This window comes from Sebastes fasciatus, chromosome 20 (assembly GCF_043250625.1).
Source record: "Sebastes fasciatus isolate fSebFas1 chromosome 20, fSebFas1.pri, whole genome shotgun sequence".
Lineage (NCBI taxonomy): Eukaryota > Metazoa > Chordata > Actinopteri > Perciformes > Sebastidae > Sebastes > Sebastes fasciatus.
Genome location: NC_133814.1, coordinates 25,805,809 through 25,833,460, shown reverse-complemented (window position 1 = coordinate 25,833,460; position 27,652 = coordinate 25,805,809). Strand labels below are relative to the sequence as shown.

Sequence of the window (27,652 nt, the reverse complement as noted above, 5' to 3'; positions counted from 1 at the left end):
CTATGGATCCATCCAGCTTCTGAAGTAAGTAGACAACAATAACCTGCTTTATTCAGTTGTTGTGGTTGATGGTTAGAAACGTTAAAGACTAAAGATAGAAACACTTTGATGAGACTTCATCTGAAAAACAGCCGTTTTGATCTCAAACTAACTGATTGAGGATGTAACTGTGATCTCAGCGAGGCTTTGATTTAACACCAAGTTTAAATTAACCTTATTTAATGACTTTACAATGTAAAAGTTATTACATTACAATTCAAGTCTATAATGTATATAGTAGGGCTGTTAATTGCACATTTTTATCAGTTCAAAATGAACCTTAAAGGGAGATTTGTCAAGTATTTAATCCTCTTATCAACATGGGAGTGGACAAATATGCTGCTTTATGCAAATATATGTATATATTTATTATTGGAAATCAATTAACACAAAACAATGACAGATATTGATCCAGAAACCCTCACAGGTACTGCATTTAGCATAAAACAATGTGCTCAAATCATAACATGGCAAACTGCAGCCCAACAGGCAACAACAGCTGTCAGTGTGTCAGTGTGCTGACTTGACTATGACTTGCCCCAAACTGCATGTGATTATCATAAAGTGGGCATGTCTGTAAAGGGGAGACTCGTGGGTACCCATAGAACCCATTTACATTCACTGATCTGGAGGTCAGAGGTCAAGGGACCCCTTTGAAAATGGACATGACAGTTTTTCCTTGTCAAAATTTAGCGCAAGTTATTTAACCTCCTTCATGAGAAGCAAAACAATTTTTCAGACTTTTTTTTCGGATATCTTTTTTGGACATTTTCAGACAGTTTTCATGCTTTTTTGGGACTTTTTTTCAGAAATTGTTTTACATTTTTCGGATTTTTTTTTTTTTTTACATTTGTCAGACTTTTTCTGATATTTTTTGGGACATTTTTTCAGACGTTTTAGGACATTTATAAACATTTTTTGGACATTTTTCTGACTTTTTTTGGACACATTACCATATCTGGAGGTCAGAGGTCAAGGGACCCCTTTGAAAATGGACCAGACAGTTTTCCGTCGCCAAACTGCGCCGCTATAACTCCCAAAGATTGATTGTGTTAATGCGTTAAAGAAATTAGTGGCGTTAAAACGAATTTGTACTAACGTGTTATTATTGCGTTAACTTTGACAGCCCTGAATAGAATATAACAGGATATATAGTATCATGTATAATGTGGGATGAACACAATGCTGAGGACTGTTGAGATAACATGAAAGAAAAGTAACGAGTGTTCTAGTATCTAGTGAGAATCAGTGCTAACATTAGCAAGCTGGGCTAACTATCTTCCATTTTACAGGTGGAATACAAACTCAACAGCACGATGGGTCCTCCCAACTGTTGAATAAGGATTTGTGTTCTATCATTGTAGTGTTCTTTGCATTAAAATATGCTAATGTGTCATAAATGAAGCTTTTCACCTTTGGTACAGTCAACTTTTTAATGTAAAGGAAATAATAAGATAGCACACAGTGGTGAAGTCAGGTCTGCACTTTATTGAATATTCTGCTCAAGAAGAGAGTAAACATATCCAACAGGTGTTGCTTTAGATCTACAAACATCAGCAATGTTGGCAAAAGAATGATGTTAACACTGACTCTCTTAAAGAAAAAACAAGTTATGCATTATTTTACATAAGCTATGACTTTATATTTCAACATACTAGTGTTGACATAGCAATTGTGTATTGATATAAGCTCTGTATTGATAAGTATCAGGAATTAGAATAGAAAGTTATAATTAAAAACATATCTGTGATGTACCAAGCAATGAAAGTTTAAACTGATTGTGAAGCTGTGATTAACAAAAAAGACTATAAAGCTCTATAAAAATCAGCAGAGTGCTTAACATCTAACAAAATGGTGTTAACAGTGAGTATCTCCTCAGAACAGTAAAGTCATGAACTGAACCTGAGGTCAGGGTTAAGGGACAGGATTAGCCTTGACCTTAACAGAAAAACACAGACCAGAGAGTTTTCCTCTTGTTTTTAGAAAATATATCCATATACCAAAGTACTAAATTAAGTATGCTAAATTAAACAAAAGGCACTTTAGCTCCCTCATATCCGAACATAATCAACATGATAAATTCAACAAAACAGGTTATGCAATTTTTGACATGAGCTATGAGATCACATTTCAACATAATAGTGTTGACATAGTAATTGTGAATCAATATAAGCTCAGTTTAAGTATCAGGAATTAGAATCAGAATTAAAACGATTAAAAACATATATGTGATGTACTGAGCAATAAAAGCTTAAACTGATTGTGAAGCTGTGAAGCACAAACCAGTTGAGGAGAAGGCTGTGCATCAAATCAACGTGAACTGAATTACTGAATTAACATAAAATTACATATATAGTCACTTCATCATATCATCTATTTCCCTGGTCCCTCTGGGTTTCAATGCATTTTTTTGAATTTGTGAAGCATGTCTTACGAGTTGTGACGTGTTTGTTGACGTCAGAAATGGCGGAGGCCATGGAAGTTAATTTTTCGATACATAATAAGAGAATATATTGTAATTTTAGTCGTATATTATAATTCTTCATGATTGTGTGCTATATTCTGAGGAAAATGTTGATATTCCCAACGGCCTCATCTTTTTCCTCTGTCATTATGTCTTTGCTTTTCCTGCTTTATGTTACCTGCTTGCTAGCTTGTTAAATTGTTAGCCTCTGAGGCTTCTAGACGCCGACAGTAACGTTAATATTGCCGTTGCTTAGCAGCGGTGTTCTCATGACTTGAGCACTTGAATGCCACACATATCGTGTACACCACTTCCCATGTTGTAAACACAAGCTCACAAGTTTCATTCGAAGGCATCATAATTTCAACAGAATATTCTTGACATAGTAATTGTGAATCAATATAAGCTGAGTATCTTTAAGTATCAGGAATTAGAATCAGAATTAAAACAATTAAAAACATATATGTGATATACCGAGCAATAAAAGCTTAAACTGATTGTGAAGCTGTGAAGCACAAACCAGTTTGAGGAGAAGGCTGTGCATCAAATCAACGTGAACTGATTAACAGAAAAGTACATATATAGTCACTTCATCATATCATCTATTTTCCTGGTCCCTCTGGGTTTCAATGCATTGTTTTTAATTTGTGAAGGACGTCTTAAGTTGTTCTTTGAACTTTAAATGTAAACCCATATCCCTATGAACAGACCAGGATCGAACAAGACTTGATCATTGCTCTTACTCAACTGGACGCAGGTACACATAGTTGCCTGTCTCATAAGCCCAGAGACCTGGGTAAACAGGCTCAGTGAATTTGGTGTGAAAGGTGTGGATGTGCTCCAGTGTGTTAGAGACGACAGAGTAGAAGGACAGAGTGCCAGCAGGCCAGTTCAGATACACCCCAACTCTTGTGCAGCCCCCAGGATATGCTCTCACTTTACCATTATGCCATACCCAACCAGTGACTCCTTCCTGGCCAACAGCCCACGATTTGGTATTATTTCCAAAACTGCTGTCATAACCGTTTCCCTTTCTTACAATTCTCTTGTATGCAACAGCTGCATAAACAGATATGGGAGGTAAATCACTCCACTCTACCTCCCAGTAATGGCGCCCAGATAAGCCCTCTTTGCACAACACCTGAGTTTGTTTATCAAACCTCTCTGGGTGATCAGGATAATACTGCCATGCTGCAACTGTTGCCTTCTTGTTTCCCTCAGACAGAGTGAGGTAGCCATTTGCAGTGTTTGGGTCCAGGGTGAGATCACAGGCATCTGTTGGAGAGACCAAAATGAAATGTTTTATCAGTCATTCTGATGGTCAAACAGGTTTCTGGAGGACAGTAATTAGTACGGCAGATTTTTTGCCTAAAAAATGCACGAAAAATGACTTACACCTGATCAGATCTCTTTTGTCTGTGATCTTCTCAGGAGGGACGACAGGCTTTGAAGGCTTTGAAAAATCTTCACTGACCAGATTGCCGTCCTTGTAATGGTAGATGGTTGCTCCTGTGTGTTTCTCATTTGTTATAACTGCTATGAGGAAACGCAACCTCTTGTTGTGCTTCTGTGCTTTGGCAAGCTCATGGAAAGCTTTGGCTTTTTCTTTCATTTTGGTTACAACTTCAGGTGAGAAGTACCACTGGCCTTCATAGGTACTTCCTAATTAAGGTGAGCCCAAGTAGTCGGCCATCACATCAAGGTAGGTATCACCCCTTGCCATGGAGGTGAAAACAAAGCACAGAGTACGCTCTACACCTGGAGCAAGAGCCTCTCTGTCCAGCTCGGACTGACTTAGGACGATCTTTGTTCCCTCCATGGCATCTACACAGGATCTGATGACGTTGATTTCTCTCTCTTTCTGATCCAGCCACTTGCTCAGTTTTTCAGGACTGAATGGTGTCTTGTCTCGGTCTTCAAAGAGTTGTCTCAGTGAGCTCTCATCTTTTTTACCATCACGGATGGAGGGAAGTTTCTTTGCCATGTTCTGCTGGAGGTGAGATGCATAGTGACTGCACAATTTTTGGAAAGTGCTCAACTCTTCTCGAATTATTGGAAAATCCTCTACCACTGTGTCTTCCAGAGAATCGTTGCATCTCATTTGCATTTCCCTTAAACCTTCTAGAGCATCCTGCATCTTCCTCACTATTCCAACGCTGATCCCACACGTCAGCTTGGCAGCTTTGGGATACAAATTCTTCAGTGGCATCAGCCAGACCTTCAGTGGAACAGCCTTCTCTCCCTTTTCTCCAAGTCGCTTTGGAAGGTCTGCGAAGGTCTTCACTGCATCTTTATATGTTGTAGGGTTGCTGTCAAGAATGAAGTCTCCGAAGAATTTGCAGGAACATTTCTCAGTCAGGGATTTTTCTTCATCAGACAGCTTGATGCCAGCTTTTGCCTCAACATTAAATTTGGGGATCTTCTTTATCACAGCTTTCATGCTGACCTGGATGTCCTGAACGCTGCTGGCTTCCAACTTCTCACTGTCAAACACAAAGAAAGCATTTGCCCCATAAAGGATGCCTGTGACTACATGTGTTGCCAAGCCCTTCTCAATAACCTCCGTTTGGTGGGGTTTTAAGGTTTGGAGGTCAACCATTGACAGCTGTTTGAAGCTGGTAGTAGCTTTGTACTGACACGTCACTCTGCTCTGATTCTTGTATTTCTTATGATCATTCAGATACTTGGCATATCCTTCGTTTTCAATCAGTCCACTCAGGAAACTGGCCTTCAGAGAACCATCAACATCCAGCAAAGAGGACTTGGATTCAATGGAGTCAGATGTAGAAATTTCAAATGCACTGCTGTTCTGAGAGGTTTCAGTTATCTTCTCTTGTAGAGTTGCATCATCCCACAACGTCGAACCTATAGAAATTGGAAAACATCAGTTATCTGATAAAGCAGCAACATCATTTTGTTAATATGAAGTCATTTAATCATTTAGATTTCTGCACATTGCAGCTTCTTCCCTAAGTTCCCTAAACAGCTACTACATTAAATGCCTCATAGGCGTAAAACAGAAAGAAGAAGCAGCATCTATGCACAGTTGATAACCATGGAGGAGGCCGAGGGGAACGAGGAGGAAGTCATTTTTTCTAAAAAGGCTCAAAAGTAAATAAGTTATAAGTTGTGATGGCAGCTAAAATATTTTTAAAGTTTTTATAGTTTGCTAATTAATGTTAAGATAATGTTGCGTGCCCTTAATTAAAGCTAGCTAAGCTAGCAGAAGACAAGCTAAATTAGCAGTAGCATGTGATTTGTTGACAGTGTGAGACATATCCATTTTTATTTCATCAATTGGAATTTACATGTAGCCTATAAATTAATATGACAAAATAATACTTGAATAATTGCATTTCCTGAAGAAATTGTCTGTGATTGCTGCATCTGCTGCTGCTGGCTCAGCTTCTGAAACTATCCCAGCAACAAGTGTTGGTGATTCACGTCTGAAGATACCGCCCACATTCAGAGGTAACCGAGTGATGCATTCAAGAGATATGGTGGTGTTTTATTAATGGCCACATGGTGGAGCTATTGGTGCTATGCTTCAACATGTTGTGGAAAAGCCATGTATCAAGTTTCATCTTATTAAACACAACAGATTATCATGTTATAGAGTTGTAGCGCCCCCTGCTGAATCAAATGTGACACACTTGTGCATTGTGGCTGTATGTACAACATTGCCGAATTTGGTTGCAATCCAATTTAGCATTGAAGAGTTATGGCCTGTTAAGTGCATGAGGTCACACCTTCAAAGGTTTGGGGACCCATTACAGACAAACGGTAAGTCATACCCATAAACAAACTCAGAAGTTTCATTCAGGGTCATCTAAATGTGGTATGGACCAAGTTTGGTGAAGATTGGATGAAATATGTGCCGAAAGACACACACGCCCCTCTCACACAGCTGAGACCGTTCACTTGGAAGATCACTGCTCCGATTATTTAAGTCGGTTAGATTCCATATTTAAATGTCTTAACCAGCACAAATTTGCCTACGTTCTGTCATAAAATGAAATATAAAGAGTTAAAATAGTGGGAGATGCCGCACAGTCAAAGACCGTAACTGTGATCAGCTAAACAAGATATCATCAGAGAAAAAACTGTCAAACCCGTGAGGATTTTGTGTTATTAAAAATTCTGTTGTCAGTTAACATGGGTTTCATTATGGACAGCTGCCTGCTGCACCCTTCACTTTAAAACTGCTAAAGAAAAAAATGTCTGTCTGTTTGGTTCCAAGAGAACATGTCAGGAACAAGGACAAATTTTAATACGTTTCGATGAAATGTGAAAACTGTGGGAAATAGAGCAAGTTAAAGATAACTTTTTAAGGAGAGTTTGCAGCAGCCTACAACACATACACACTCATTGAAAACAGAAAAATATTAAAAATATGAATATTTCAATAACTGTAACAGATAGCAAAGATTGCTTGCAGCAATGATAATAAAGTGTTAAAGGGACTATTTGTAACTTTCAGAAATGCTTGTTAACAGCGACACCTGTGGCCGTGAAATCAATGAAAGTCAGCGTTGAGCTCGAGCTTGCTGGCTCTAAATATACCTGAACGAGCAGCGCTCAAAACAGTGAGGCGACACACGTCAGCTAAAACCAAAATATCACTCTATATTTCAGCTGCTTGGCAGTAATGTTAGCTGACCAGACGAAGGTCTCTCCATGAATCAGTGCTGATCCTAGTGTTGGTTCTTCTTGCCTCAGCACAGGCTGAGGTAGCGGGGCTCCGCAGGGTGTCTTCCTGCTCTCTCCGCCCGCAGCTGGAGAGAGCAGGGGAGACACCGGCACCCGGTCGGTAACGAGACGATAAAGGAGCTCGCTGTTGAGCCCCGTCACTTCACAAGACACGGGAAACCTCTGTTGGTCTGGTGAAGCTGCAGCATTTATTTTTGAACAAACGTCCACTTCAATTCTCAGAGCTAAACTAACTCTTCTGCAGTGTGGAGTGAGCGCACGTTCACGTCTAGAGGTGGAGCGAGGAAGCGAGAACGCGCGCCCGGACTGAGTGAAGGCAAGCAGAGGAGGAGAGTACAGCGGCCACACGCAAGCGCGCGTATGTGAGCGCCATGTGTCCCGACCCGGTACATTTATACGCTTACAAAGTTACAAACAGTCCCTTTAATGTGTGAAGATGTCTTAGATGGGGGGGGGGGGGAGTGTTTCCGATGAAGTTTTTGATTCCACAGCATGGATTTTTCTCAGGTGTTCCTCAAGGTCTTGGTGTCTTAATGTTGTATTTTGGAGGGATTATTGATCATTTTTATCAATTCTCCAGTGGTAAAAAAAATAAATGGTTAAATTTAGCACCAAATCTGTGTAACAAATGGTATCAACCTAAACACTGCTGCAACAACTCATGAGACCTAATAGAGCATGGAGATGACCATCATTTACTTCTATCATCATGTTCTAAACCCTTATGCACTTTTACAATTCATTTTAAAGGAAGGGTCGACGATGTTGGAAAGCTAGCATAATTTGAAAGTAGCATCGCCTCAGGAGCTCCGTCTAAACCCCCCCTCCCCTCCCCTCGGGGCTCCTACCAAGGCAACGCCCCCCCCCCCACACACACACACACACACACACACACACATGCACGAGCGTCGTAACTACTTCACAGATACGGAGCGGAGAGACGACCTCAACTCAACAACGCTACCTCATGACAAGTAATCAAGGCAGTGCTACTGCAGGGCTGAGTTTTCTATTCCATTCTCCAGGAAACGTGCGACGGCGGCGCGCTTTGAGTTCAGGCTGGTGCACGCCAAGGGTAGAGTACGAGCAGGGAGGCATTTGATTGGTTCTTTCAAAGCGGACTGCGAGGCAGTGATTGGTAGACGGTTTTACAGGATTACAGCAGCTACAGATGATGGCTCTTTTTCGGTCCTTTTTCAGAGCTCATCAGTAATGGATCGCTGTCGGGGGGTAAAGACCATTTCTACCAATATAACAACTAGTAGATACTGGAGAACATCGTCAACCCTGCCTTTAATTAATGAAGTAATTCATGTTTATTTCTGATTAGAACAATTTGACACGCAGTGCTGAGCTGCATCTCAAATTAATCTTCAGGTTCCAGCTTTCAGATGATGTACACCACTTCTATGTGACATCTACTGTTGACCTGCTATCTCCCCCTAAAGACCCCTTGTGCCCCCCTAAAAAAGACAAAAATGGGTCTATTGTGTGTCTCAGGGTATATAATAAGGATATATTCTGAGTCAAGACTTACCTGGGATCAGGTCCTCCCTCCGAGCATCATAGAGCATTCCTAGGGTGAAAGGTCGACCCAGGGCAGCAACGGCCATGAGATCTGAGCCCATTTCTCCATCCTGTTGAGAAAAGTGACCAGACGACCTTCAGTACTTGATTTACACTATTAAGTAATGGTGAGAGTTAAGAGACAGAAAGCCTGACAGTCTATTGTGCATGGAAATGCAGTAAGTCAGTCGATCAATCAATCCGACAGTTATAGTTTTACACAGAGTTCAGTAAAGGTCTAATACTGTATATATATCTGGTTTCATCACCCTCTGTCCGTCCAGTTTGTCCTCACCTGGTGAAGTTTTCCTCCCATGACACGCCTCCGGACACGGAACCACATGATGCCTGTAATCACATTATAACTTTAATAATGAGGCGTTCATTATGCATACATTAACCTTTATAAAGCCAGGCATCTCAAAACAACACAACATTAAATAAAATAAAGATGTGGCTTACATCATAACAGAACCCCCCCCCAAAAAAATATGTCATAAACTTGGCCAGTTCAAGTTCAGCATCACACTTTGGCAACTTGTTGTCATGGCTTAAGTGAAATTAAATGAAACAAAACATGTTGACTCTGGTCATTTACAGTTTACAGTTATGAACATTACTAAGTTACAAAGTTGTAATTTTCGATGGTACGAGTTTGTTTTTTTAATCCAGTGCTTTAAGAGCTTGTTCAAAGGCTAAAGCCTGGCCTGGCATACTGCAAATACATCACTTTAACTGTTTCATACTGCATACTACTGAGGAACGCAGTATGCAGCATGTACTCTATACTGCATACTGCGTTCGTCAGTAGTACTGTATGTAGTAGGCAGTTTTGAATATGGCCTGTGACCCACGAGACGGGCGATACTAACAAGTCACATGACTAACGACTGACGTGACAAAATAACTTACTGTTTCACGCGGGACATGAACAGTGGTCTCTGGTTGAAAGTCTTGTGTTCGTTTGACCCACCCACCACGAATACATAGTTTCTGAGTAACTGCTGAAACAACAACATCGATTTTACAGAAAGGCATCTGCCTTGCTGGCTCTCATCCACAATGAGGATAGGCATCTAACCAGCTTAATAAGATTTATAGTAGTTGTTGTGTAACCGAAGGCTTTTTACAGAAATAATGACACACCTAGCCAACTGATATATATGAAAATAAAAAGCTTCCCATGACCTGATGATATCTGTGGAAAAAATACTTGATTAGTGCCCAGTGTTGCAATAGTTTCTGAGTAACTGCTGAAACAACAAAGAATATTTGGCAGAAAGGCATCTATGTATTTAGTAAGTAAGTAAGACTTTATTTATATAGCACATTTCATACAGGAGTTGCAGTTCAAAGTGCTTTACATAAAATCAATAAAAAACAATTAGCAAGAGCAGTGCATGGAGTCAAAATAATCATGATAAAAGTAATAAAACATTTTAGAACAGTAGAAATAGTAAAATATAAATAGTGCAAGATAAAATTCGTAGTGCAAGTTACAGAGAAATGCGCTGGTAAAAAGATAGGTTTTAAGATGTCTTTTGAAAATGTCTAGCGTGTTTGCTTCCCTAATATTTATGGGTAGTGCGTTCCATAATTTTGGGGCATAGTTGACAAAGGCCGCATCACCGATCTTCTTACGACTGCTTCTGGTGACCTCTAATAGACCTGCATCTGATGATCGCAGTGTTCTCGCTGGTGTGTAGTTTGTAAGGGAGTTAGCAATGTAGCTAGGTCCTTGTCCATTTAGTGCTTTGTATGTGAGGAGGAGGACCTTGAAGTCAATTCTGAAGGTAACAGGAAGCCAGTGTAAAGTAGCTAGGACAGGACTGATGTGTTCTCTCCTTTTAGTTTTTGTTAATAATCTAGCTGCAGAGTTTTGGATGAGCTGGAGTCTTCCAGTGGTTTTCTTGGGAAGACAAGTGAAGAGTGCATTACAGTAGTCCAACCGGCTGGATATGAAAGCATGAATTAGCTTCTCAGCATCATTTTGTTTTATGAATGATCGTACCTTCGCTATGTTCCTGAGGTGAAAGAAAGCTATTTTGGTCACTTTGTTAATATGGGAGTTGAAATTCAAATCTGCGTCCAGGATGACACCGAGACTTGTCACCTCAGGTTTAAGCCAGGCGGTTAAACCTCCGAGATTCGTGGTTAGCATCTCTCTTTTTGGATTTGGGGCCGATAAGTAGAACTTCAGTTTTGTCCTCATTTAATTTGAGAAAGTTATTGTTCATCCATTTGTTTATTGCCAACAAGCAGTTTGTAATGGAATTTATGGCTGTCGCATCATTAGGTTCAGCGGATATATACAATTGTGTGTCATCCACATAGCTATGGAAATCAATATTATGTTCTCTGATGATGTCACCGAGTGGTAACATATAAAGAGAAAAGAGTGATGGACCTAAGCAGCTTCCTTGTGCAACCCCGTAGCAGTTTTCATGTTTCTTAGACATATGGTCTCCTAGGCTAACATAAAACTTCCTTCCTCTGATATATGTTTTGATCCAGTTCAGTACACTATCAGTGAGCCCAGTAAGCTTTTCAAATCTATTGATTAGGATGTCGTGATCAATGGTATCAAATGCCGCACTAAGATCTAACAGGATAAGGATAGATACTTTATTTGCATCAGAGTTAAGTCTGAGGTCGCTAATTATTTTGGTGAGAGCAGTTTCAGTGCTGTGATATTTTCTGAAACCTGACTGAGAGACTTCCAAGATGTTATTTTCTTCAAGAAAGGAATTTAATTGGACTAATACTATCTTTTCCAATACTTTACTAATAAAAGGAAGATTTGATATCGGTCTGTAGTTTGCTAGTGTACTGTTATCCAATTTGGGTTTCTTTAATAGGGGCTTTACAACAGCTGTTTTAAAGGCATCTGGGAAAACGCCAGTTCTAAGGGATGTGTTTATAATGTCTAGGAGCGGACCTGAGACACTATCAAACACTCGCTTAAAGAATGTTGTGGGTAAAGGATCAATATCTGAGGTTGTAGAGTTACATTCGCTGACGGTTTTGGAAAGTTCACTTAGTGTGATACATGTAAAAGTGCTCATGGTTACGTTGCAGGATCTACTGATGTCAGTTTCACCTCCACTAGTAGTGATACTAGCTCTGATCGAAGTTATTTTGTTCTTGAAGAATAGGGAAAGCTCTTCACATTTAGCTGCTGAGGATAGCGGGGGGACAGGGACAGTGTTTAGCAGCTGGTCAATGGTGGAGAAAAGAACTCTGGAATTTCCGGCGTTTTCTGTAATAATGCCGGAAAAATAAGCTTTCCTTGCTAGACGGATGGTTTTGTTATAGGTAGTTAGTGTATCTTTATAGATATCGTAGTGGATAGTGGTCTTTGTTTTTCTCCATTTTCTCTCTGCTGCGCGGCATTTTCTTTTATATTCACTAACATTTTTATTTCTCAGCCATGGGGAGGTTCTGCATGTAAACTTCTTTTTGGTTTTCAGTGGAGCTACAGAGTCTAACACAGATGATAGTGCATCATTGAGGTTCTCTACCATTTCATTCAGAGAGCATTCATGACTAGTTGGCTCATATAGAGCAATCTGCTCAGAACATTTTGCTGTAGCTTCATCATCTAGATATCTTCTTTGGACTAAGAATTCTTTTGTGGTTTCTGTTAAGATGATTTCCACATCAAAAAGTATACAATGATGGTCAGAAAGAGGTAGATCAGTTATTGAGATGTTATTGATGTTTAGTCCATTTGTTATTACTAGATCTAGTGTGTTTCCGTGCCGGTGTGTTGGATCTGTAATGTGTTGAGTTAGATCGAAACTGTCAAGGAGATTTAAAAGCTAAATAGTTCTTGGGTTTTTATTGACGTGGATATTTAGGTGTCCGTTTAGAACTACTTTGTCATATCTGGTGACACATAGTGATAATAGTTCAGAGAATTCTTGTATGAATATTGGCGAGTGCTTGGGTCGCCGGTATATAATAACAAGCAGTATTGATTCAGTTCTGAGCTCTATAGCAAGATATTCAATTGATGTAAATTCACCTAGCTCGGCGATTTTGAACAACAGTTTAGATGAGAAAATAGCTGCGACTCCTCCACCTCTTTTTGATTTCCTAGAAACTTGGTGGAAGCTGTAATCAGGCGGAGACGCTTTTATCAGTGTTGCTGTTGCCGTGTCATCGTTTAACCAAGTTTCTGTTAGACAGATGCGATCTAAGTGGTTTTCTTTGACCAGATCGTTAACTAGAAAGGTTTTGTTATTTAGAGATCTGACATTTAGAAGGGCCAGTTTCATCTGTGGGGTATTAATAGATAAAACAGGAGGAGATATATTTGTAACATGGATAGTTTTCAGACTTCTAGGACGAGTTTCAGGTTTATAACCACGCATTTTACCATGCCATTTGCTGTTTATGATGACCGGTATGTTTAATGAAATAGCATGGTGGCTGTCCTAACGTTGCTTTTCTTCGGGCTGAAGGCCATAACACTGAGTTCAAGGTGGCTTGCTATCAGAGGGGAATTCGTTGAGGAGGTGAGGGACTGTGCAGGGCTCGTGTCTTTGCAGGAGGCTGTTTGAGTGTTCTGTTCTGTTCCATGGGAGGAGGTTTGGGATGCGTCAGTCAACTTAGACACAGCAGGGGTAGGGAGTGATGCTTGATTCTGTCTGTTTGAGGTGGTCGAGAGCGCGTGACTGATGTTTGCTGTTAGTAGTCTAGACCCTCTACGGTTTGGGTCCATCAGCTTGAAAACGGTCTGCACAGTTCCAAAAGACGTTGAAGTTGTCAATAAATCTCCATTTGTGTGTAAAACAGACAGATGCCAGCCATGTGTTGAAAGACAGGAGTCGACTGAAGGCTTCTTTTCCTCTGCGAAAACATGCAATCGGTCCACTGATGGATACATCTTGATATCTGTTTAGTGTGTTCAGTAGCTGGGTGAAATGTTTTTTAAGTATCTCAGTGCCAGTTTTTTTGTGCAGGATGTCAAACGAGCCAGCGTGGATGATAATCTTGGTATTGTTGAGGACGTGTCGGTGTTGAGTAGCTACCGTCACGGTGCGTCGGGGATCCGGGCCCTTTATGCTCGTTAGCAGCGCAGCTAGCACTCCTGTGCCTTTTCGCCTTGTGTGTGAAGAGTTCCCAGTGGTTCGAATCTATTTCCGAGCGGGACAGGAAAAGAGGCGATGTGGGAAGAGTTTCTGCATCGCTTTTTCCGCTTCTTGTCCTGGGTGTTAATCCATTTTCCGGGAGCGGGCCATGCCTCATCTGGTCCACTGGCTGGTGGGGAGAAAGCCGGTTTCAAGGGTGGCTCATTTGCCTGTAGCTTAGCCTCCGGGCTATTAGATAGCATGGAGTCAATAAAGTCTTCGGTCTCTCTGATCTCTATGAGGGTTTTGACTCTTAGCTCCAGTTCGGCTATCATCCGAGTGAGTTTTTCGCAGTCTGTACAAGCCATAGTCGCTGTGGCTCAGGTGGTGCGTTCAGCAATTTTAACAGAAAGGACTTTGTTCAGGCCAGGAAGTTTAATAATAACTGAAATAGTTTTCATTACATAAAAACACTAATACTACTATAACCTGATATAAAGCACATTTCTGAAATATTAATATTTTGAATAGTAGTCTAGTTTGAAGAGAATAAAATGATGAACATTTCTATTTGCACAAACCCAAGGGACGTGTGAATATATGAATTTGTCTCTATTTACATTGAATGTATTATTTTTGTGAAAGCAATATGATGCATTTAAATGGTCATAACTCAGTGGTTAGGACAACAAATCCTCCAACGTCGAGGTAAGTCATTTGTCACTGAATTTTGACTTTATTAAAAGAGGTTTTTTTTAGGGGGGAGTTTTTCCTTATCCGATGAGAGGGTCTCACTGTAAAGGACAGAGGGTGTCGTATCCTGTACAGGTTGTAAAGCCCATTAAGGCACATTTTTTATTTGTGATTTTGGGCTTTACAAATAAAATTGACTTGACTTACAAAATGGCCTTCATGAGAATGTTCTAGGGCTGGGCGATAAAACGATCTCGAAAATGTTCACGATAAAAGCTTCCACAATAACGATGACCGATTTCTGAGTTTTATTTTAGATAATGTTATTTATGAATCTGCTCTCCTCTAAACTAAAGCACGACACGAACAACCAGACAACAGAGTTGTAGGTTCTGCCGTAGCAGCTGTTGCCTACTACGTCACTACAGTGGATACATTATTTTACAAACCCGCGGAATGACTCGTTTCACTATCACAATTTAATAAATTCAGTCCGATAACATTTGGAAAGTCTAGAAGAGCCACACGACTTCATTATTTTATCCCCATTCAAATTAGCACAGGGCTAACCGGAAGTTAGCCAGCTCGGCCGGTGGAAGTCTTCTTTGGATTCGGCAGACTAGACGCTGCCCTCTACTGTTTGTTATTAATGATCCTTTAACAGTTATTTATATTTTTATATTGTCAAAAATAATGTGCAGATATTCCATTAGTGTCTTTATGTTAGTCCAGTTCCAGCAGAAGTCTCTGGTGCACATGCTCAAAAGTAGTGCAACAGTGAGATGGTCAACAAGAAGTGTTGTATATACTGTAATCAACCCTCAATGACCCGACACATTCTGATCATAAATAATGGTATATTGTAAACCATAATTAACCTACTGCATTCTTTAGGGTTCTGTCCTGAGGAGAATACTCTTAAAACTGGGAATTGAGCATTATTATTATTATTATTATTATTATTATTATTATTAATAAATATATATGGTAATCATTATCAATATCAATCAATATAAAAAAACATATCGTGGTAACAATTTAGCCATATCATCCAGCCCTACAATGTTCTGATCTGGCTCCCCCATCGATAAGATGACATTATCAGAACGGACTAAAACCAATATGACCCACACAAAAATGATTGAAATGAACGTTTTCTCATCTCCCACCTCGGTTGTGGAGGATTGGTGAAGCTTAGGCAACTAAAATGACACGGTGAATGTTGGTGAAAAATTCTAGTCATGGCATCAAGAAACATAGCTGAGGTGGACGATTAAGTAAGTCAATCAATCAATCAATCAATCAATCAATCAATCAATCAATCCGACAGTGATAGTTTTACACAGAGTTCAGTAAAGGTCTACTACTGTATATATATCTGGTTTTATCACCCTCTGTCCGTCCAGTTTGTCCTCACCTGGTGAAGTTGTGTAGATCAGCTGAGTCGTGTAGGAGTCTTCTTGACTTTCAACTGGAGCTTCCAGAGTGATGATCTGTGATGTTGTGAGATTATTTATATCCTGTCATATAGTCTCTACTGCCGACTCCTCCCATGACACGCCTCCAGACATGACAACACGTGACGCCTGTAGTCACATTAAAACTTTAATAATGAGGCGTTCATTATGCATACATTAACCTTTATAAAGCCAGGCATCTCAAAGCAACACAACATTAAATAAAATAGAGATGTGGCTTACATCATAACAGAACCCCTCCCCCCCCCAAAAAAAATCAAATATGTCATAAACTTGGCCAGTTCAAGTTCAGCATCACACTTTGGCAACTTGTTGTCATGGCTAAAGTGAAATTAAATGAAACAAAACATGTTGACTCTGGTCATTTACAGTTTACAGTTATGAACATTACTAAGTTACAAAGTTGTAATTTTCGATGATACGAGTTTGTTTTTTTAATCCAGTGCTTTAAGAGCTTGTTCAAAGGCTAAAGCCTGACCTGGCATACTGCAATATATATATTAGACAGCAAGTGAACATTTTGAACTTTGAACTTTGTGTTGGAAGCAGACAAAATGGGCCAGCGTAAAGATGTGAGCGACTCTGACAACACGGGCCAAAATAGTGCTGGCTAGACGACCGGGTCAGAGCATCTACAGAACTGCAGCTCTTGTGGGATGTTCCCGGTCTGCAGTGGTCAGGACCTACCAAAAGTGGTCCAAGGAAGGAAAACCGGTGAACCGGCGACAGGGTCAGACCCGAGGCTCATTGATGCACTTGGGGAGCGAAGGCTGGCTCGTGTTGTCTGATCCAATAGAAGAGCTACTGGAGATCAAACTGCTGGAAAAAGTGAATGCTGGTTCCAATAGAAAGGTGTCAGAACACACAGTGGGGGCTTTTTTTTCACCTCATATAGCCTTTATTAAGTGTATCTTTAACATTATCATGTTTCATGAAAGAAATAAACTGACAGAGAGGTGTATACATACTGCCACTTATGCGCACAGGCGCGCACGCACACACACACACATGCTGTTATGTCCACAAAAACAGGTTATAAACTAACACCGTGTCCTAACTGGATGAGAGCGTCCAACTATCGCGCTGCATCGCGCATCTGACGCTCTCTGTCCACTGAATACGTTAACTATGCACTTCTGTTATATCATGTAAACAAACCAGGAACATATCAGCTGTGAGCTCCAGATCAGACTGTAGCTGAAGACGTAACCACCTCAAAGATGTTAGTAGTACTTGTTATCTTCCTACGTTCGTACTTTTTTTTTATCAGAAAACACGTTTTATTTTTGATATTTACTGGAAATAACATACCATATAACCAAGAGCAAGTAGCTTGTTATCTAGTGATGTTCTCCAGCCAACTGCCACCTTATTTCGGTTTCTGTAGTGAAATGAGGAGGTACTGGAGGCTACAGATAACTCCTCAGGCACGCCCTGCGTCTTGCTCGTGCCAGGGTCAAAATGTGTTAACAGACAGTTAAACAACACATTAATCTAACAGTCTGACTGATTTCTTCATTACTATAATTGAAGTTAATAAAGACTAAATGTGGATGTTTCACTCACCAGTTGTTGTCCCTGCTCAGCCTGCTGTATAACATTAGTCCATTGTTTTATTCCACAATACTGAACAGAATAATCCAAACAGGTAGAAGTAGTAAGATGTGAGAGGAGCACAGGATGCCTTTTACTCTCTTGGTCCTAATTGTGCTTTAATGCACCAGGTTTGTAGGTCTACTTTCTCTCATTCTTTTCTATTGAGCTAGATTAAAAAAAACAACAACAAACAAACACGCAAACGGAGCGGATCAAAACGAGGCTTCTGACTGGAATATTGTAGTGACAGCTCATATTTCACAGAGTTTCCATAGTTGTCTCTTTGTGCTGTGTGTTCATGTTTTATTTGAACCATTAGTGAGGTGGCTGTTATATTTTTTGACAGGTAGCTCGTAATAAAGTTTCACTAGTGAACTTTATTACATATAACTGCGAGCGTCAATGCCTGTGCTGAAAGTGTCAGTAATCAAGTTAATATTTTCATTTACATCCAGGACAACTGACCCGGTTTTCTCGGCTCATTTTATCTAAACTAATCAGCCGTTCCTCTCAATATGAGTGACAAGAAAAAATAGGAACAAGGTATCCGATAGAAGTTCAGACAAAACGTCACGCCGCGCTGTGCAGCGCCGTGTTGCTGTGCAGCGCCGTGTTGCTGTGCAGCGCCGTGTCGCTGTGCAGCGCCGTGTCGCTGTGCAGCGCCGTGTCGCTGTGCAGCGCCGTGTTGTTCGCAGCCAGTTCGGACCCTCCAATAGAAAACAATGTAATCAAGCCCAAGTACATGTCCTAGTTGTTTCCTAAATGCAAAACTATCACTGTTTTGTGCTTTATTTTGCATTGCAGTGTTAAGTCCTTCCATTACCAAACTGAATGACTTCATTTTACTTATAGCTTAGCTGTTATTTCAGTTTAGTTTTTTGTCAGGAGAGAATTCAGCTCAGGGGGCACAGTGACCTTTTTGGACGGGCCTGGACCCCCATGGCCCGTCCCTAACGCCGACGCTGGGTGCCCCGTGCTGACCCGTGTCCACCGCCAAAAAGTGTCATGGAAACGGTATTCCCTAATGGCAGTGACCTCTTTCAGCAGGATAATGCGCCCTGCCACACTGCAAACATGGTTCAAGAATGGTTAGAGGAACACAACGACGAGTTGGAGGTGTTGACTCGGCCTCCAAATTCTCCAGATCTCAATCCGATGGAGCATCTGTGGGATGTGCTGGACAAACAAGGCCGATCCACGGAGGCCCCACCTCGCAACTTATACAGGACTTAAAGGATCTGCTACTGACGGCTTGGTGCCAGATACCACAGCAGACCTTCAGAGGTCTAGGAGGGGGACCTACTCGATATTAGGCCGGTGGTCATAATGTGATGGCTGATCGGTGTCTTTCTTACTGTATGTTCGGGTGTCCATCATCTATAAAACCTATTTTGTTGTTTCAGCAGTTACTCAGAAACTATTACAACACTAATCAAGTATTTGTTCCACAGAAATCATCAGGTCATGGGAAGGTCTTTATAGTCATATTTACCACTAGGTGTGTTTTCACTTCTATAGGAAAACGTCTGTTACACATTAACTAGTGTAAATCTTATTATGCTGGCTATATGCCTGTTATCCATAACTTGATGACTTTCCACAGCACTGGCTAGTGGTCCAAGTTGTCGACTAGTCGGTGGTGCCCTTCGAGCATTATGTTCACCAGGGATGTGCAATCCTGTAATTGTGTTGTTTCAATAATATAAAATGTTAAATGCATTTTTAATCTGCTTCTGGATCAGAATACACATAGTCAGAGAGAACTGATCGGCTGAAAGCCGTAATAAATTCGGCAGAATTCCTCAGTCCAGTCAGGGAATATGAAAACCTTGTAAAATGATGATTTGTACTAAACTGACATGAGCCAGACTGTCCTCACTGGAAAAATGGTTCATCAAGATGTGTTGGGTTTTTTCAAATGCTGAAAGCATTTCAACGACAAGAAATGTCTTTTTGCCGTGCAAATAATGACTGTCCTCTCTCTAGGCCAAACGTAGTGGGATGTTATTTTAGCACTGCAAAACCTCTTAGGGTGGATAGTTTGGTCAGCAGACCATGCAGGAGACCGCTGTTTGCATCCTGTTTGCTATGTTTGTTGGAAACTGGGCACTATTAAACTTCCTGACCTGAACAAAGTTCTTTCTGTTAAATACCCATATGCCTTTCTGCCAAAATACACCGATCAGCCATAACATTAACAAGATAATGACCACTGACTGGGAAAGAGAATAACATTGATTATCACGTTACCATGGCACCTGGCAGTGGGGGGAATATATTAGACAGCAAGTGAACATTTTGAACTTTGAACTTTGTGTTGGAAGAAGAAAAATGGGCCAGCGTCAGGATGTGAGCGACTTTGACAACAAGGGCCAAATAGTGCTGGCTAGACGACCGGTTCAGAGCATCTCCAGAACTGCAGCTCTTGTGGGATGTTCCCGGTCTGCAGTGGTCAGGACATACCAAAAGTGGTCCAAGGAAGGAAAACCGGTGAACCGGCGACAGGGTCAGACCCCGAGGCTCATTGATGCACGTGAGGAGCGAAGGCTGGCCCGTGTTGTCTGATCCAATAGAAGAGCTACTGGAGATCAAACTGCTGGAAAAGTGAATGCTGGTTCCGATAGAAAGGTGTCAGAACACACAGTGAGGAGCAGTTTGTTGCGTAGCTGCAGACCGGTCAGGGTGCCCCCAGGGTCGGCGCCAGAGTGTTAGGGGCGGATGGGCAATCAGCTTTTTATTTCACCTCATATAGCCTTTATTAAGTGTATCTTTAACATTATCATGTTTCATGAAAGAAATAAGCTGACAGAGAGGTGTATACATACTGCCACTTATGCGCACAGGCACGCACGCACACACACACACACACATGCTGTTATGTCCACAAAAACAGGTTATAAACTAACACCGTGTCCTAACTGGATGAGAGCGTCCAACTATCGCGCTGCATCGCGCATCTGAAGCTCTCTGTCCACTAAATACGTTAAATCTGCACTTCTGTTACATCATGTAAACAAACCAGGAACATATCAGCTGTGAGCTCCAGATCAGACTGTAGCTGAAGACGTAACCACCTCAAAGATGTTAGTAGTACTTGTTATCTTCCTACGTTCGTACTTTTTTTTTATCAGAAAACACGTTTTATTTATGATATTTACTGGAAATAACATACCATATAACCAAATGGGAGTAGGTTGTTATCTAGTGATGTTCTCCAGCCTGCTGCCACCTTATTTTGGTTTCTGTTTTGAAATGAGGAGGTACTGGAGGCTACAGATATGGTTAGGGTTAGGGTCTAATAACTCCTCAGTAGTGAAATGAGGAGGTACTGGAGGCTACAGATAACTCCTCAGGCACGCCCTGCGTCTTGCTCGTGCCAGGGTCAAAATGTGCACACACGGGTGCTGAGATCCAGTAAACAGACAGTTAAACAACACATTAATCTAACAGTCTGACTGATTTCTTCATTACTATAATTGAAGTTAATAAAGACTAAATGTGGATGTTTCACTCACCAGTTGTTGTCCCTGCTCAGCCTGCTGTAGTGTAACATTAGTCCATTGTTTTATTCCACAATACTGAACAGAATAATCCAAACAGGTAGAAGTAGTAAGATGTGAGAGGAGCACAGGATGCCTTTTACTCTCTTGGTCCTAATTGTGCTTTAATGCACCAGGTTTGTAGGTCTACTTTCTCTCATTCTTTTCTATTGAGCTAGATTAAAAAAAACAACAACAAACAAACACGCAAACGGAGCGGATCAAAACGAGGCTTCTGACTGGAATATTGTAGTGACGGCTCATATATCCCAGAGTTTCCATAGTTGTCTCTTTGTGCTGTGTGTTCATGTTTTATTTGAACCATTAGTGAGGTGGCTGTTATATTTTTTGACAGGTAGCTCGTAATAAAGTTTCAATAGTGAACTTTATTACATATAACTGCTAGCGTCAATGCCTGTGCTGAAAGTGTCAGTAATCAAGTTAATATTTTCATTTACATCCAGGACAACTGACCCGGTTTTCTCGGCTCATTTTATCTAAACTAATCAGCCGTTCCTCTCAATGTGAGTGACAGGAAAAAATAGGAACCGTGTATCCGATAGAAGTTCAGACAAAACGCCACGCCGCGCTGTGCAGCGCCGTGTCGCTGTGCAGCGCCGTGTCGCTGTGCAGCGCCGTGTCGCTGTGCAGCGCCGTGTTGTTCGCAGCCAGTTAGGACACTCCAAAAGAAAACAATGTAATCAAGCCCAAGTACATGTCCTAGTTGTTTCCTAAATGCAAAACTATCACTGTTTTGTGCTTTATTTTGCATTCCAGTGTTAAGTCCTTCCATTACCAAACTGAATGACTTAATTTTACTTATAGCTTAGCTGTTATTTCAGTTTAGTTTTTTGTCAGGAGAGAATTCAGCTGAGGGGGCACAGTGACCTTTTTGGACGGGTCTGGACCCCCATGGCCCGTCCAAAAGGGATGTGCAATCCTGTAATTACGTTGTTTCAATAATAGAAAATGTTAAACTGCATTTTTAATCTGCTTCTGGATCAAAATACACATAGTCAGAGAGAACTGATCGGCTGAAAGCCGTAATATATTCGTCAGAATTCCTCAGTCCTGTCAGGGAATATGAAAACCTTATAAAAGGATGATTTGTACAAAACTGTCATGAGCCAGACTGTCCTCACTGGAAAAATGGTTCATCAAGATGTGTTGTTTTATTTTCAAATGCTGAAAGCATTTCAACGACAAGAAATGTCTTTTGGCCGTGCAAATAATGACTGTCCTCTCTCTAGGCCAAACATAGTGGGATGTTATTTTAGCAGGAATCCAAGAGGTTGGATTACACCATGCCAGGGGTCAGCAACCTGCAGCTCTTCAGCTCCTCTCCAGCGGCTCCCTGTGGATTTTTTTGTTTACATTTTCATTTTTATTTATCATTGTTGTAGGTCTATGGTACGACGGTACGACGGAGTATTAGGGCCACATTGAGGGAAAAAAATAAATCTGAGATTTCAAGAATAAAGTCATAATATTATGAGAATAAAGTCATAAGTTTAAAAGAAAAAAGGTTTTAGTATTATGAGAATAAAGTCATAATATTATAAAGAAGTAATTTTACGTGTTATTTTCTTTTTTTCTCGTAAAGTTATGACTTTATTCTGTAAATCTCAGATTTGTTTCCCTCAATGTGGTCCTAATACTCCGTAGTACATTGTGTCTTTGGCCCTCACTGCATTAGACTTATATACTATATACTTAGACTGTAAACTGTGTTACCTTCATCACAATGATCAAATGTTTTGCGGCTCCAGACAGATTTTTTATTTATTTATTTTTGCCTAAAATGGCTCTTTTGATAGTAAAGGTTGCTGACCCCTGAGCTATGTGGCTTGTTCGAGGTTTTCAACGTTTATGTATGAAACTTGACCCAACCGTTGGATAAGATTGTTCTCTCTTTAAGTCAAGAAATGAGTAAAGACCTGAGTTGAACATGTTGTGGTGGGTACTTTACTCCCTCTGTGCTGATGCTTGATTCAGCACCATCAGCCACAACAGCCTGACTTCTCCCTGTAAGGTACGCTTGCTGTATACTGTATGTTTGCACATGTCTGTCTTGAAAAGGAGATCTTGATCTCAAGGAGACTAACTAATAAAGGGTTAAATCAATAGAAAACATAATCCAGACTTTATAACTATCTTCAATACAGTAATCACTGACTAACTAAGGTGGGAGAAAGGGATGTTTTCAAAACCAAGTCCAATAACAATGTCAGTTTTTGTATTAGTCCACAGACCTCAGTGTGAAAAGGTTTCATAGGAACCATTTCCTCAGTAGAATGTAGTTGCATTGAAAACTATACATGAATACATTGAGATATACAGTATAATATGAAGTCAAAGCATCAAAGACTGTGAGAGAAATTCAAATAATTCTCAACCATATACCATAAACATATCCCATTTCTTTGAAGCTGTACTTTTGTTGGAGTATGTCGCAGACACACATTGAGGACGGAGGTCAAAGTGAGGCTCATAGAGGAGGTGAAAGTGGAAGCAGCTCCTTTAAGAGGAAGCAGGTTGGATAAGTCTTCTAACGTCTGATTGCATATAGTCAGATAAAGATTAAGGCTACAAAACCTCTCCTACTATATACCATGTAAACACCATTTGTATGATATTTGATTCATGAGTTCCTGAGACCTCTACATTATTATCATGATCAATAATTACCTGAAAATCCTAGTGTAAACAAAGACAGAGTTAATCCATTTAAAATCCAAGCAACAATAGATCAAGGAGGAGCTGTGTTCCACGAGGCTGCAGGTGCATGAAGTAACACACAATAGTTAAAGGGTCATCAATCACGATGCCTGGATCTCGCCAGTGGGCTACCTGCAGGTCTGAGAAGTGAAGTCAATGCTGAAGTGTCTTAAACCTGCATTCTCTCTAACAGCCAGCAGGGGGCTCTGGGTGCTAAAAGAAGTCTGGTTGCATAGAAGTCTATGAGATAATGAGCCTACTTCTCTCTTGATTTATTACCTCAGTTAACATTGTAAACATGAGTTTATGGTCTCAATCTCTAGTTTCAAGTCTGGGGAAGTTTTCCTCCCATGACACGCCTCCGGACATGGAAACACGTGACGCCTGTAGTCACATTATAACTTTAATAATGAGGCGTTCATTATGCATACATTAACCTTCATAAAGCCAGGCATCTCAAAACAACAGAACATTAAATAAAATAAAGATGTGGCTTACATCATAACAGAACCCCCCCCCCCACAAAAAACCCAAATATGTCATAAACTTGGCCAGTTCAAGTTCAGCATCACACTTTGGCAACTTTTTGTCATGGCTAAAGTGAAGTGAAATGAAACAAAACATGTTGACTCTGGTCATTTACAGTTTACAGTTATGAACATTACTAAGTTACAAAGTTGTAATTTTCGATGGTACGAGTTTGTTTTTTTAATCCAGTGTTTTAAGAGCTTGTTCAAAGGCTAAAGCCTGGCCTGGCATACTGCAAATACATCACTTTAACTGTTTCATACTGCATACTACTGAGGAACGCAGTATGCAGCATGTACTCTATACTGCATACTGCGTTCGTCAGTAGTACTGTATGTAGTAGGCAGTTTTGAATACAGCCTGTGACCCACGAGACTGGCGATACTAACAAGTCACATGACTAACGACTGACGTGACAAAATAACTTACTGTTTCACGCGGGACACGAACAGTGGTCTCTGGTTGAAAGTCTTGTGTTCGTTTGACCCACCCACCACGAATACATAGTTTCTGAGTAACTGCTGAAACAACAACATCGACTTTACAGAAAGGCATCTGCCTTGCTGGCTCTCATCCACAATGAGGACAATAGCAATATAACCAGCATAATAAGATTTATAGTAGTTGTTGTGTAACAGAAGGCTTTTTACAGAAATAATGACACACCTAGCCAACTGATAAATATGAAAATAAAAAGCTTCCCATGACCTGATGATTTCTGTGGAAAAAATACTTGATTGGTTGCCAGTGTTGCAATAGTTTCTGAGTAACTGCTGAAACAACAAAGAATCTTTGGCAGAAAGGCATCTATGTATTTAACAGAAAGGACTTTGTTCAGGCCAGGAAGTTTAATAAGAACTGAAATAGTTTTCATTACATAAAAACACTAATACTACTATAACCTGATATAAAGCAAATTTCTGAAATATTAATAGTTTGAATAGTAGTCTAGTTTGAGTAGAATAAAATGATGAACATTTCTATTTGCACAAACCCAAGGGACGTGCGAATATATGAATTTGTCTCTATTTACATTGAATGTATTATTTTTGTGAAAGCAATATGATGCATTTAAATGGTCAGTGGTTAGGACAACAAATCCTCCAACGTCGAGGTAAGTCATTTGTCACTGAATTTTGACTTTATTAAAAGAGGGTTTTTTTTAGGGGGGAGTTTTTCCTTATCCGATGAGAGGGTCTCACTGTAAAGGACAGAGGGTGTCGTATCCTGTACAGGTTGTAAAGCCCATTAAGGCACATTTTTTATTTGTGATTTTGGGCTATACAAATAAAATTGACTTGACTTACAAAATGACCTTCATGAGAATGTTCTAGGGCTGAGCGATAAAACGATCTCGAAAATGTTCACGATAAAAGCTTCCACAATAACGATGACCAATTTCTGAGTTTTATTTTAGATAATGTTATTTATGAATCTGCTCTCCTCTAAACTAAAGCACGACACGAACAACCAGACAACAGAGTTGTAGGTTCTGCCGTAGCAGCTGTAGCCTACTACGTCACTACAGTGGATACATTATTTTACAAACCCGCGGAATGACTCGTTTCACTATCACAATTTAATAAATTCAGTCCGATAACATTTGGAAAGTCTAGAAGAGCCACACGATTTCATTATTTTATCCCCATTCAAATTAGCACAGGGCTAACAGGAAGTTAGCTAGCTCGGCCGGTGGAAGTCTTCTTTGGATTCGGCAGACTAGACAACATAATAATAATTTGTATTTTTATTTATCATTGTTGTAGGTCTATGGTACGATGGTACGACGGAGTATTAGGGCCACATTGAGGAAAAAAAATGAATCTGAGATTTCGAGAATAAAGTCATGAATTAAAAAAAAAATTTTTTTAGTATTATGAGAATAAAGTCATAATATTATAAAGAAATAATTTTAAGTGTTATTTTCTTTTTTTCTCGTAAAGTTATGACTTTATTCTCGTAATATTAGGACTTTATTCTGTAAATCTCAGATGTTGTTTCCCTCAATGTGGCCCTAATACTCCGTAGTACATTGTGTCTTTGGCCCTCACTGCATTAGACTTATATACTATATACTTAGACTATAAACTGTGTTACCTTCATCACAATGATCAAATGTTTTGCGGCTCCAGACAGATTTTTTATTTATTTTTTTTTGCCTAAAATGGCTCTTTTGATAGTAAAGGTTGCTGACCCCTGACCTACAGTATGTGGTTGGTTCGAGGTTTTCGACGTTTATGGATGAAACTTGACCCAACCGTTGGATAAGATTGTTCTCTCTTTAAGTCAAGAAATGAGTAAAGACCTGAGTTGAACATGTTGTGGTGGGTACTTTACTCCCTCTGTGCTGATGCTTGATTCAGCACCATCAGCCACAACAGCCTGACTTCTCCCTGTAAGGTACGCTTGCTGTATACTGTATGTTTGCACATGTCTGTCTTGAAAAGGAGATCTTGATCTCAAGGAGACTAACTAATAAAGGGTTAAATCAATAGAAAACATAATCCAGACTTTATAACTATCTTCAATACAGTAATCACTGACTAACTAAGGTGGGAGAAAGGGATGTTTTCAAAACCAAGTCCAATAACAATGTCAGTTTTTGTATTAGTCCACAGACCTCAGTGTGAAAAGGTTTCATAGGAACCATTTCCTCAGTAGAATGTAGTTGCATTGAAAACTATACATGAATACATTGAGATATACAGTATAATATGAAGTCAAAGCATCAAAGACTGTGAGAGAAATTCAAATAATTCTCAACCATATACCATAAACATATCCCATTTCTTTGAAGCTGTACTTTTGTTGGAGTATGTCGCAGACACACATTGAGGACGGAGGTCAAAGTGAGGCTCATAGAGGAGGTGAAAGTGGGAGCAGCTCCTTTAAGAGGAAGCAGGTTGGATAAGTCTTCTAACATCTGATTGCATATAGTCAGGTAAAGGTTAAGGCTACAATACCTCTCCTACTATATACCATGTAAACACCATTTGTATGATATTTGATTCATGAGTTCCTGAGACCGCTACATTATTATCAAGATCAATAATTACCTGAAAATCCTAGTGTAAACAAAGACAGAGTTAATCCATTTAAAATCCAAGCAACAATAGATCAAGGAGGAGCTGTGTTCCACGAGGCTGCAGGTGCATGAAGTAACACACAATAGTTAAAGGGTTATCATTCACGACGCCTGGATCTCGCCAGTGGGCTACCTGCAGGTCTGAGAAGTGAAGTCAATGC

The 27,652-nt window shown here is 40.2% G+C and overlaps 1 protein-coding gene and 1 pseudogene across 2 annotated transcripts in view; both read right to left on the bottom strand.

Moving 5' to 3' along the window:
• LOC141758935 (stonustoxin subunit beta-like) overlaps positions 1-16,457 on the bottom strand; it is an 89,611-nt gene extending 73,154 nt beyond the window's left edge. The window contains exon 1 of one of the 2 annotated variants that reach the window (XM_074620773.1): positions 15,965-16,457. The gene's annotated coding sequence lies outside the window, so the exon portion shown is untranslated. The remainder of the gene's footprint in view (positions 1-15,964) is intronic. The other variant, XM_074620772.1, reaches the window with a different exon arrangement.
• LOC141758939 (neoverrucotoxin subunit alpha-like) lies at positions 1,508-8,841 on the bottom strand (annotated as a pseudogene).
• Positions 16,458-27,652: the final 11,195 nt, after the last annotated feature.